Here is a 12,585-nt window from a genome sequence, read left to right on the forward strand (position 1 = left end):
TAGGGTTTTTTTTAACCCAGAGAGAGCCTTCAGCATAGTGTAGGTACCCAGTTATGAGATGTGCCGTGACATGGTAGCTGGACAGATATACAAATGGCCGTTTCTATATGCTAAATATCTAATTTTTCTTAGATTTTCCTTAGCAGTAATGCAGGTCTATATTCACACATTCATAGTTTTCATACTTTAGCATTTCAGAGGCAAACTGTCCTTTTTTGTATTTTATGTCATGTTCCGTTATGCACCTGTTCGCACTTCAGTTTTCAAAATGAGCATGACAACGTCATAGAAATATATGCAACTGTCATACTGGGGTTGGGAAAGCCACTGTAAGGCCATGCATAGTGAACCAACATATGATTGCACATACATGTGAAAGTGCCCTCAAGTGGGAAAGGGTTAAAGTTTACCTTTTATTAACGTTTTGCACAGTTTCAAAACGTTTTCCAAAAAGTGTGTCAGAAATACAATTTTTGGGTGTTTCGTTTATTATTGATCTAAAGTAAAAATCCACTACATTTTAAAAAATATATTACAGAATACATTTAAGGATTCTCAATTCAATTTACAGTATCACGTTTTGCTCTGTTCTTTATTTCCATAAGATTCAGTGCTTCAAAGCAAAATGTTAAAAGAATTATTTCTCAAAAATGTAATTTGAAGAAGAAAAAAATGTAAAAAAAATATGATAATAAAAACACAGTTTGCTGACTCACTATTTTCACAATTCTTTGCTTTAGTTTGGCTGAAGATAAAAGCAAAATTTGCAGAAACACGTATAAAATATAGTTTTTATATTGTCAGAATGTATGTATCTATGTATTGGTAGAAACTGAAGGAAATAATTTTATCTCAATTTTCTTTTTGATGTCAATCATAATTATCTGTTTTTGTAGTAATATTTTACCATATGTACAAATGGTTTAGCAAACTTTATGGCAATTATTTCTATATTAACCGGACATTAGTGTGGAGACACGGGGGTCAGTGGGTGCTCTCGTCCGCTGGCCCGGCCGCCTTTAGAAAGACAGCATGGCACAGGGCTCATCCCAACTGAACGCCCGACCTCCTTAACCGTGGGCGGAACACTACTCAGACAACACAGGGTGAGGGAATCACAATATTAAGACTTTATTGGATCCCCAAACAATTAACGCCACATAGCTCATAACCAGCAAAACACACAAATGTAACCGGCAACAGAATCTCACCCTTCCGCTAGCTCACCAGGGATTTAGAATGTCTGTGCTTCAGAGCTTCCAGGGCTACTTACTCCAATCCAGCAGCACCCCGCTTTTGGCGGAGACCCACCGAGAATGGAATAACGCCAGATTTATGAAGCTGGCAGATGTCCGCAAAGTCTGTAGCCAGGTGACCAAATTGTCCCAACCTGGGTTTCTTCCTTAGGTAGTCCTTGATATCAAAGCCGAATCCTTGCATTCAGTGCTGAAGTCCATATAGTGTTATAATCCAGGCTTGCCAATTGGATCCGCAGGTCCTAGATTGGTAGCATGTAGCCAGAGTCTCCCTGAGCAATGGACATTTCTCCTTCTTATACCCCTGAGCTCTCCATTCAGACCATTGGGGTCTTCACGATTGGTGGAAAAGACTGGGCTCATATTGGCTAGATTTCAAGCCATATTCAAATATCCAGAGACAAGGGTGAGACAGGTAAAGGCCCTGTCACACTAAGCAACATCGCTAGCAACATCGCTGCTAACGAACAACTTTTGTGACGTTGCTAGCGATGTTGCTGTGTGTGACATCCAGCAACAACCTGGCCCCTGCTGTGAGGTCGTTGGTTGTTGCTGAATGTCCTGGGCCATTTTTTAGTTGTTGCTGTCCTGCTGTGAAGCACAGATCGCTGTGTGTGACAGCGAGACAGCAACAACTAAATGTGCAGGCAGCAGGAGCCGGCTTCTGCAGAGGCTGGTAACCAATGTAAACATCGGGTAACCAAGAAGCCCTGTCCTTGGTTACCCGATATTTACCTTTGATACCAGCCTCCCCCGCTCTCACTGCCTGTGCTGCCGGCTCCTGCTCTGTGCACATGACATGTAGCTAGCTGCAGGACACATCGGGTTAATTAACCTGATGTGTGCTGTAACTAGGAGAGCAAGGAGCCAGCGCTAAGCATTGTGCGCTGCTCCCTGCTCTGTGCACATTTAGCTGCAGCATACATCGGGTAATTAACCCGATGTGTGCTGTAGCTAGGAGAGCAAGGAGCCAGCGCTAAGTGTGCGCTGCTCCCTGCTCTCTGCACGTGTAGCTCCGTGCAGTGGTAACCAAGGTAAATATCGGGTTGGTTACCGATATTTACCTTAGTTACCAAGCGCAGCATCTTCCACACGGCGCTGGGGGCTGGTCACTGGTTGCTGGTGAGCTCACCAGCAACTCGTGTAGTGACGCTCCAGCGATCCCTGCCAGGTCAGGTTGCTGGTGGGATCGCTGGAGCGTCGCAGTGTGACAGCTCAGCAGCAACCTCCTAGCAACTTACCAGCGATCCCTATCGTTGTTGGGATCGCTGGTAAGTTGCTTAGTGTGACGGTACCTTAAAGGCCCCGTCACACTAAGCAACATCGCTAGCAACATCGCTGGTAACGAACAACTTTTGTGACGTTGCTAGCGATGTTGCTGTGTGTGACATCCAGCAACAACCTGGCCCCTGCTGTGAGGTCGTTGGTTGTTGCTGAATGTCCTGGGCCATTTTTTAGTTGTTGCTGTCCTGCTGTGAAGCACAGATCGTTGTGTGTGACAGCGAGACAGCAACAACTAATGTGCAGGCAGCAGGAGCCAGCTTCTGCTGAGGCTGGTAACTAATGTAAACATCGGGTAACCAAGAAGCCCTGTCCTTGGTTACCCGATATTTACCTTTGATACCAGACTCCTCCGCTCTCACTGCCTGTGCTGCCGGCTCCTGCTCTGTGCACAGATAGCTGCAGCACACATCAGGCAATTAACCCGATGTGTGCTGTAACTAGGAGAGCAAGGAGCCAGCACTAAGCAGTGTGCGCTGCTCCCTGCTCTGTGCACATTTAGCTGCAGCACACATCGGGTTAATTAACCTGATGTGTGCTGTAACTAGGAGACTGGGGGCTGGTCACTGGTTGCTGGTGAGCTCACCAGCAACTCGTGTAGCCACGCTCCAGCGATCCCTGCCAGGTCAGGTTGCTGGTGGGATCGCTGGAGCGTCGCAGTGTGACAGCTCACCAGCAACCTCCTAGCAACTTACCAGCGATCCCTATCGTTGTTGGGATCGCTGGTAAGTTGCTTAGTGTGACTGGACCTTAAGTTACATCACATCTAGCAATTCACTTAGTAATACAATGGGAAGTTCTCATAATTGATTTATCTGTGTGTCTGGCATTCATTAGCCAAGGCAATTACTTTAGTCAACAAGAGTCTTGTAAAAACAATGAGGGACTTATCTCCCATCTATAAACAAACTATCTTCATGTCTGGCTAAATTTTAAGAAATTTAACCCCTGCTAAGCACTGACAGAGTCCAGGTCATCACAATTTACTTCACAGCTAAAGTCAAAAGGGCCCATTACCACCTTAACAATGCTTTCTACTGTATATTACATTGCCTATAAGGAATTACAATGTCCGTTAGAAAGTGGCATACTGGTAAAGGAACTCTATGATAAGTGGCAAAATTAAGTGTATCTCCATCTAATCAATAAATAAACTATCTGTCATAGTTTGGTAGTAATACACTGTGTGCATAATTATTATGCAAATGAGTATTTTGATCACATGAGAATTTTTATACATGTTGTCCTACTCCAAGCTGTATCGGCTTGAGAGCCAACAACCAATTAAATAAATCAGGTAATGTGCATCTCTGTGTAATGACATCAACACCCTATATAAAGTGTGGTGTAATGACATCAACACCCTATATAAGGTATGCTTAATAATTAGGCAACTTCCTTTCTTTTGGCAAATGGGGTCAGAAGAGAGATTTGACGGGCTCTAAAAAGTCCAAAATTGTGAGATGTCTTGCAGAGGGATGCAGCAGTCTTGAAATTACCAAACTTTTGAAGCGTGATCACCAAACAATCAAGCGTTTCATGGTAAATAGCCAGCAAGAAGCGTGTTGGGCAAAAAAGGCGCAAAATAACTGCCCATGAATTGAGGAAAATCAAGCGAGAAGCTGCCAACATGCCATTTGCCAACAGGTTGGTCATATTTTAGAGCTGCAACATTACTGGAGTATCAAAAAGGTGTGCCATATTCAGGGACATGGCCAAGGTAAAAAAGGCTCAAAAATGACCACCTTTCCATAAGAAACATAACATAAAACGTCAAGACTGGGCAAAGAAATATCTTAAGACTGATTTTTCAAAGGTTTTATGGACTGATGAAATGAGAGTGATTCTTGATGGGCCAGATGGATGGGTCAGAGGCTGGATCAGTAAAGGACAGAGAGCTCCACTCCAACTCAGACACCAGCAAAGTGGAGGTGGGGTGCTGGTATGGGCTGGTATCATCAAAGATTAACTTGTGGGACCTTTTCGGGTTGAGGATGGAGTGAAGCTCAACTCCCAGACCTACTGCCAGTTTCTGGAAGACAACTTCTTCAAGCAGTGGTACAGGAAGAAGTCGTTATCGTTCAAGAAAAACATGATTGTCATGCAGGACAATGCTCCATCACATGCATCCAACAACTCCACAGTGTGACAGGCCAGTAAAGGTCTAAAAGATGAAAAAATAATGACATGGCCCTCTTGTTCACCTGATCTGAACCCCATAGAGAACCTGTGGTCCCTCATAAAATGTAAGATCTACAAGGAGGGAAAAAAGTACAGCTCTCGGAACAGTGTCTGGGAGGCTGTGGTGGCTGCTGCATGCAATGTTGATCATTCACAGATCAAGCAACTGACAGAATCTATGGATGGTAGGTTGTTGAGTGTCATCATAAAGAAAGGTGGCTATATTGGTCACTAATTTTTTGGGATTCTGTTTTTGCATGTCAGAAATGTTTATTTCTAAATTGTGTGCAGTTATATTGGTTTACCTGGTGAAAATAAACAAGTGAGATGGGAATATATTTGGTTTTTTTTAAGTTGCCTAATAATTCTGCACAGTAATAGTTACCTGCAAAAATAGATATCCTCCTAAGATAGATAAATCTAAAAAAAAACCACTCCAACTTCCAAAAATATTAAGCTTTGATATCTATGACTCTTTTGGGTTGACTGAGATCATAGTTGTTGATCAATATTAAAAAAATCCTCTTAAATACAACTTGTCTAATATTTCCGCACACGGGGAAATTTAATCACTGTGTGTGTCTCTGTAGTGGTGTAAAAAAATAAATAAATAAAAAATTGACTAAGGGTCCCTCCATATTATGAAGATACCCATCACAGATAAAGCATACAGCTACAGGCTGCATCCCTCTGCCATGTGCTTATCTTGGTTGTGCATCACAATAAGAAGGACCCCATGCAGCCTTTTTAAAATGTACTTATATAATGTAAAAAAACGGTATGCGGTTCCCCCAATTTTAATACCCAGCCATGATAAAGCTGACAGCTGAGGGCTGGTATTCTCAGGCTGGTTAGGCCCATGGTTATTGCCCCCTCCAGACTAAAGATAGCAGCCTGCAGTTGCTCTAAATTATCAGGTCTATTAGATGCAACAATTCTAGCACTTTTCCCGGATCATCCTGATTCCAGTGGTGCGGTGGCAATCAGGTAATAAGGGGTTTATGACAGCTCCTAGCTGCCACTAAGCCCTAGGTTATTAATGGAGATGTTTATGAGACCCACAGAACTTGAACATGTCCGCATGCTGTGGGCTTCAGGTAGAGACTGACTTAGCCGCAGTTATATAACCATTTTTATTTGTGGGCACAGCTAGAGGTTTACACGGTACCCCACCTGTAACCGCAGGTATACTGACCTTGGGTAACCTCATTAATCTCAGTGAGTGAGGTCAATGAGTTCACAGACCTGTATCTCCTGGCAGAAAACCAGGGTTTTTTTTGCCAAAAAATGCATATTTGGTGCTAATAAATCATATTATGGGGGGATTGCATGACAATTTATTTATGTATTTATTTATTTTTACACCACTATAGGGACACAGACAGTGTGTGCAATTGCAATCAGTCAGACACACAGGGTGGGGGCGCCGTCTGACTGCAACACATCGCAGATGCAGAGACAGTTGATGGGCAGGGGAAGCAGTGAATATGTAGCGTTATAGCTGGACAGAGACTGGTAAGTATAGTGCACCTGCACTAATCCCTCTAGCCCTTCTACCACCATTTTAAAGTGCACGTTTTTGATCCTCATAGACTTCTATGGGGATTGATGTCCAGCCAGATATCCAGAATTAATTCCGGGCTGAAACCTTTTTATGTCCATTATTAAGAGCCCTAATGGGCTTGAAACGTATAAGACACAGTGTATGTATTTGCACACCTGACCACCAGTCGGGCCTTGATGGCTGAGTGGCCCTACGGAAGCCTCTCCTTAGTGCAAGACATATAAAAGCCCGCATAGAGTTTGTAAAAAAAAAAAAAAGATAAAGGACTCCCAGACTATGAGAAATAATATTCTCTCATCTTATGACACGAATATAGAACTTTTTGGTGATGATTCTAAGTGGTATGTGTGGAGAAAACCAGGCACTGCTCATCACCTGCCCAATACAATCCCCACAGTGAAATATGGTGGTGGCAGCATCTTGCTATGGGGGTGTTTTTCAGCTGCAGGGATAGGATGACTTGTTGCAATTGAAGGAAAGATCAATGCAGCCAAGTATAGAGATATCCTGGAACAAAACCTCTTCCGGAATGCTCTGGTGCTCTGGACCTCAGACTTGGCCGAAGGTTCATCTTCCAACAAGACATTGACCCTAAGCCAGCAGCTAAAATAATAAAGGAGTGTCTTCAGAATAACGCTGTGACCATTCTTGACAGGCTCAACCAGAGCCCTGACGTAAACCCAATTGAGCATTTGTGGAGAGACCTGAAAATGGCTGTCCACCAATGTTCACCATCCAACCTGACAGAACTGCAGAGGATCCGCAAGGAATAATGGCAGAGGATCCCCAAATCCAGGTATGAAAAACTTGTTGCATCATTCACAAAAAGATTCATGGTTGTACTAGCTCAAAAGGGTGCTTCTACTCAATACTGAGCAAAGGGTCTGAATACTTATGACCATGCAATTGTTGATGACAAAACACATTTCCACATGACTAAAGGGACATTTACATGCTGCGACATCGCTAATGATATATCGTTGGGGTTACGGTGTTTGTGACACACATCTGGCGCCGTTAGCGACATCGCAGCTTGTGTCAGGCAGGAGCGACCTTAAACGATCGCAAAAGAGACAAAAATTGTTGGTATATGAGAGGTCTTTTATTTACCAAAAATCGTTGTCTCGTACGTAGCGAGGTTGTTCCTCGTTCCTGCGGCAGCACACATTGCTATGTGTGACACCGCAGGAGAGACGATCATCTCCTTACCTCCTTACCTCCGTCCACCGGCAATGAGTAAGAAAGGAGGTGGGTGGCATGTTCTGGCCGCTCATCTCTGCCCCATCTCTGCTATTGGACGGCCGTTTTGTGTCGTCGCTGTGACGCCGAACGCACCTCTCCCTTTTAGGAGGGATTGTTCGGCGGGCACAGCGACGTTGCAGAACAGGTATGTGCGTGTGACGCTGCCGTAGCGATAATATTCGCAACAGTAGTGATCACCACATATCGCACCAACGATGGGGGCGGGTGCTAACGCTCGCGACATCGCTAGCAATCACTAGCGATGTTGCAGCGTGTAAAGCACCCTTAACTCTGTATATTTTCTAATAGTATTGTATAAAATATAACCATAGTGATTGTCATGTGAAGCGTCAGGGACTATACTAATGGACAAATCTTAAGTTAGAAAAACTCCATGGTACCATACTGATCATAACTGTGGTCAAAGTACCATCCGTGGGTCACATGCCGCAAGCACAAATTCCATACAAACATATAATAAACAGGAGAAAAGAGGAATAAATAGTGCAAATATTTTATTGTCAAAAAGGGGAACAAAGGGGGTTCAAGTGGATATGCATAAAACATTAAGTGATTAAAAACATGCAGACATGGGAGCTGGGTGCAGGCATGTATAATGCATTATTCTAATAGAAAAAGATGGGTACATGAAGATAATAAATACCAGTGGAGTAAAAGATGTAAAAGCTGCAGGCAAAATGCTATATTAAAGTGTCAGTGCATATATTTTAATAGCAGGGTGCCTGCATGCAAAATGTTAAATGTTAAAGTGTCACATGCATAAATAGCCTGACTCACAGGGCATAATAGCCACCATTAGATATAAGTACCCACCAGTAAAGTGCAATCGTGCAGATGTCAGTAGCAAGAGTCCAGACAGCCAGATCCCAGGAAGAGGAGTTCCCCCCAACCCACCACATATCGCACCAACGATGGGGGCAGGTGCTAACGCTCGCGACATCGCTACCAATCACTAGCTGTGTCACAGCGTGTAAAGCACCCTTAACTCTGTATATTTTCTAATAGTATTGTATAAAATATAACCATAGTGATTGTCATGTGAAGCGTCAGCGGCTATACTAATGGACAAATCTTATAGCATAAGTTACAGAAAGGAATTAATCTTCATTAATTGAATGGCCCTTTCTATCTCTCCCCGATAAAGGGACTTTCTGCTTGTATGCTATATTGCTGGGCTGGAATTGCGGCTCATATGCACTGTCTCCTTTTCTATCTTACTATTTTGAATTGGTTGGGAAGACATAAATAGTATGTTGTTTTCACGTCTATTATTGTAACTACCCCCAAAAATTCTGCTAATTGAGGATTTTCTTGCAGAGAATGCATTATTAATAAAGCTCTCTATATCTTTTCTATTCGCAAATTTATATGTCCATGTGACTTTTTTCCTCTGATTACAGGCATTGTTCTTTATTATCCTCTTGTCGGATTTACATGTTTTCGTGGTTTAAGCATTGCATTTATACACACTTTGCTGCAGTGTTGTAGATATAGGTGACAAACTTCACATCCATTCTGTGAAGAACTATGACAAATGGTTTTTGTCAGGAGATATAATTAATATACCGCTTATGTAATCAATTCAATTATGTCACTTCTGGCTATTGATATGCAGTGAGACTGTTTTTGATAATCATTGAACCTGGCAATATAAATTGTATACCATCTGTTTATTCAATCTAACTGTTGGAGGATCATATACGGGTGCTCTCTTTTGTAAAGTTTTTATAACACACAGTGGTGTTTTTTATTTGCTCAATAAAGGCATCTGTTTTGCATCTTAATGGACGGTTGATCGTACCTTTGTCCTTCCTCTCTGATACTTATGACCTTGTGATATTTCAGTTTTTCTTGTTTAAAAAATTTGCAAAAAATTCTACATTTCTGGCTTTTTTCCTGTTAAGATACGATGCAGAGTGTACATTAAGGAGAAAAAAATAAACTTCTTTGAATTTCCCAAATGATTGCAATGAAACAGAGTGAAAAATTTAAAGAAGTCTGAATACTTTCCGTACCCACTGAATATATATTTATTATATAAATAATATGAGATGATAGACATTATCCAGATATTCCCATTTTTGAAAAATAGAAGTAATGGAGGCCTAGCAGCTTGATCCATATCAGTTTGTAGACCTAATTGATCAGAGTCAAAATTCTTCATACCCTCATTATGAGAAACATCATATGAATATGTGTGAACATTGTCAGGATATGATGACCTATACTAATTTAATACAAACTTTTATAAAAAGGTCAGAATAGCTTTTTTTTTCTTGAAATGATTTCACAAGTGTCCTTGACCTTTCAGGTCATATAATGGATTGCTACTCTGAGTGCTTTGAAACAACTCACGGTGCTAGAATGGTGATAAAGATTACTCTTCTCTGGCCACAAAAAAAAAGAAGCATTTCACATAGGAAAAAAGATAATGTTCAAAATGATGGAAGCAAAGAGTCATGTTTTAAAAGCAGATTATGGTGAGGGGAGGGGGCACCATATTGAACTGTATGAATGGCCTTTGGATAATGAACAACTGCACAAATTCATGCCTTATGTTAATAATGTATGTTGGTATTAACAGGAACAATAGAAGAGCACAGCGATGATAATCAGATAGAAGACAAGATGACCTGGAAGATAAAGAAAATGGAAATGGTCTGTATTTAAGGTAATACAAAGAGCATATCCAGTATAGAAGGTAGAACTAACAATATTTTCTTTATAGAAGGTCATTTGTGCAGAAGCATGAATGTGTCTATTTCTCTGCCATTTCAGCATGGTAAAAGTTATCCTGTATAACACATTGCAATAGATGGTGTAATAATCTAGCACTCAATGTTGCGCCACCTGTAATGACTTCTAACCAAACAAAATGGATTGCCAAGCAACAATATACAGTATACAGTATATAGAACAGGGGCCTCAAAAATGCGGCCCCAAGGCTTGCTTCATGCCTTTCGCAGGCATGGAAGCTCCCATGATGATGTGGTCCAGTCTAGGGGGTCGTCCGATGCTGGCACTTATTTTCAAATGAATGTGCCTCCTTAGCCACCATTAGCAGCCACCAGCCAATTACAAGCCGCAGCTGATGCCTGTGCCCCAGTGGGGCCAGTGTATGATGTCACTGCCATGCACTACCCTGGATGTAAAAGAGAAGAGGTTGCGGTACCCCAAGGGATCAAGGTCAGATGAGAAGGATTTTTTTTTTATGTGTTTATGAAGATTGGCAAAAAAAAGAGGACATTACTGCAATATGAGAACCAGAAATTTGGATATTACTAAAATATTGGTAGCAGGATGGAGACATTATAGCAATATGGGGACCAGTATGGGGACATTACTGCAATATGAAGACCAGGATGGTAGACATTACTACAATTTGGGGATCATGATGGGAACATTTAATTAAAATGTCTAGTATGAGGCTCTGTGCACACTAGAGCTTTTTACCCGCGGATTTACCCGCGGATTTGCCGCGGAAATTTCTTGAGTAATATCTGCAATCTTTGTGCAGACATTTCCCAGCAAATTCTATGGTAAAAAAAAATAGCTGTGTGCACTGGTGCGGATTTTTTTCAAGAAATTTCCTTGAGAAGAATTTCTCGAGAAACTATCTTGAGAAAATGAACATGTCCATTATTTCCGCAGGTACCCTGCGGATTTCGGCAGTACAGCCTGCAAAAATCCGCAGGGAACCACCCGCGGGGAAATCGCGGCAATTCTGCGACTATTCCGCGGCTAATCCGCGGCAAATCCGCGTCAAATCCGCATGCGGATTTGGTGCGGATTTTTTCCGGAGGTCCGGAAATCTTTCACTCCCAGAAGTTTCTCAAGAAATTTTCTTGAGAAACTTCACATTTCTAGTGCGCACATAGCCTTAGAGAGTATGTCTGCGTAAACACCAAATTTACCACACCTGCTCCCGATTCACATCTGAGACCTTGAAACATGAATGAATCACATGACACTGGGGAGGAAAAATGGCTAATTGGGCACAATGTGGTCATTTTCAATTTTTGAGTACTTACTTTTGTTTTCAGCAGTTTTGAAATTAATGGCTGTGTGTTGAGTTATTTAGAGGACTCCCCAAATTTACACTGTTATACAAGCTGTACACTAACTACATTGTATCAAAGTATCATATCTTCAGGGTTGTTCCATGAAAAGATATAATAAATTATTTACAAAAATATAAGGGGTGTATTCACTTTTGTGATATACTGTATATACATACAGTCAAGGCTGAAAGTGCAATGCTATATTCACCCTTGAAATTGTTCCAGAAAATGATATATTTCTCTCAGAAAAGATATTGCAAATACTTGTTTTGTTATACACGTTTATTTAATTTGTGTGCTTTCAACAACACAATAAAAATGATAAAAAAGCTAACTGCACATATTTTCCCACAAAACACCAAAAATGGGCCAGAAAAAAATGTTGTCACCCTCATCTTAATATTTGATTGCACACTTATTACAATAAATAACTGCAATTAACACATCTTAACTGGACTTTTGGACCACTCTTTAGTTGCAAACTGCCTTGACTCTCTCAAATTAGAAGCATGCCTTCTTTCAAAAACAATTTTAAGATCTCTCCACAGGTATTCAACAGGAATTAGATCCGGACTCATTGCTGGACACTTCAGAACTCTTTCTTTCCATCAATTTCTGGATATTTCTTGAAGCATGCTTGGGGTTATTATCCTGCTGTAAGACCCATGACCTAAGATGCAACCCTGCTTTCTAAAGCCTACTTTACACATTTCAATTCTGCATACGATATCGTATGCGATCGTACCCGCCCCTATCGTATGTGCGACACGTTCAATTTTGTTGCCCCTGTCGCGCGAACGATTATTTCCCGTCACACGCACTTACCCTTCCATACGACCTCGCTGTGTGCAGCAAACATCCACTTCCTGGAGTGGGAGGGACGTTCGGCGTCACAACGATGTCATGCGGCAGCCGGCCAATAGAAGCGGAGGGGCGGAGATGAGCGGGACGTAAACATCCCGCCCCCCTTCTTCCTTCC

Source organism: Anomaloglossus baeobatrachus, chromosome 1 (assembly GCF_048569485.1).
Source record: "Anomaloglossus baeobatrachus isolate aAnoBae1 chromosome 1, aAnoBae1.hap1, whole genome shotgun sequence".
NCBI classification, from domain to species: Eukaryota; Metazoa; Chordata; class Amphibia; order Anura; family Aromobatidae; genus Anomaloglossus; species Anomaloglossus baeobatrachus.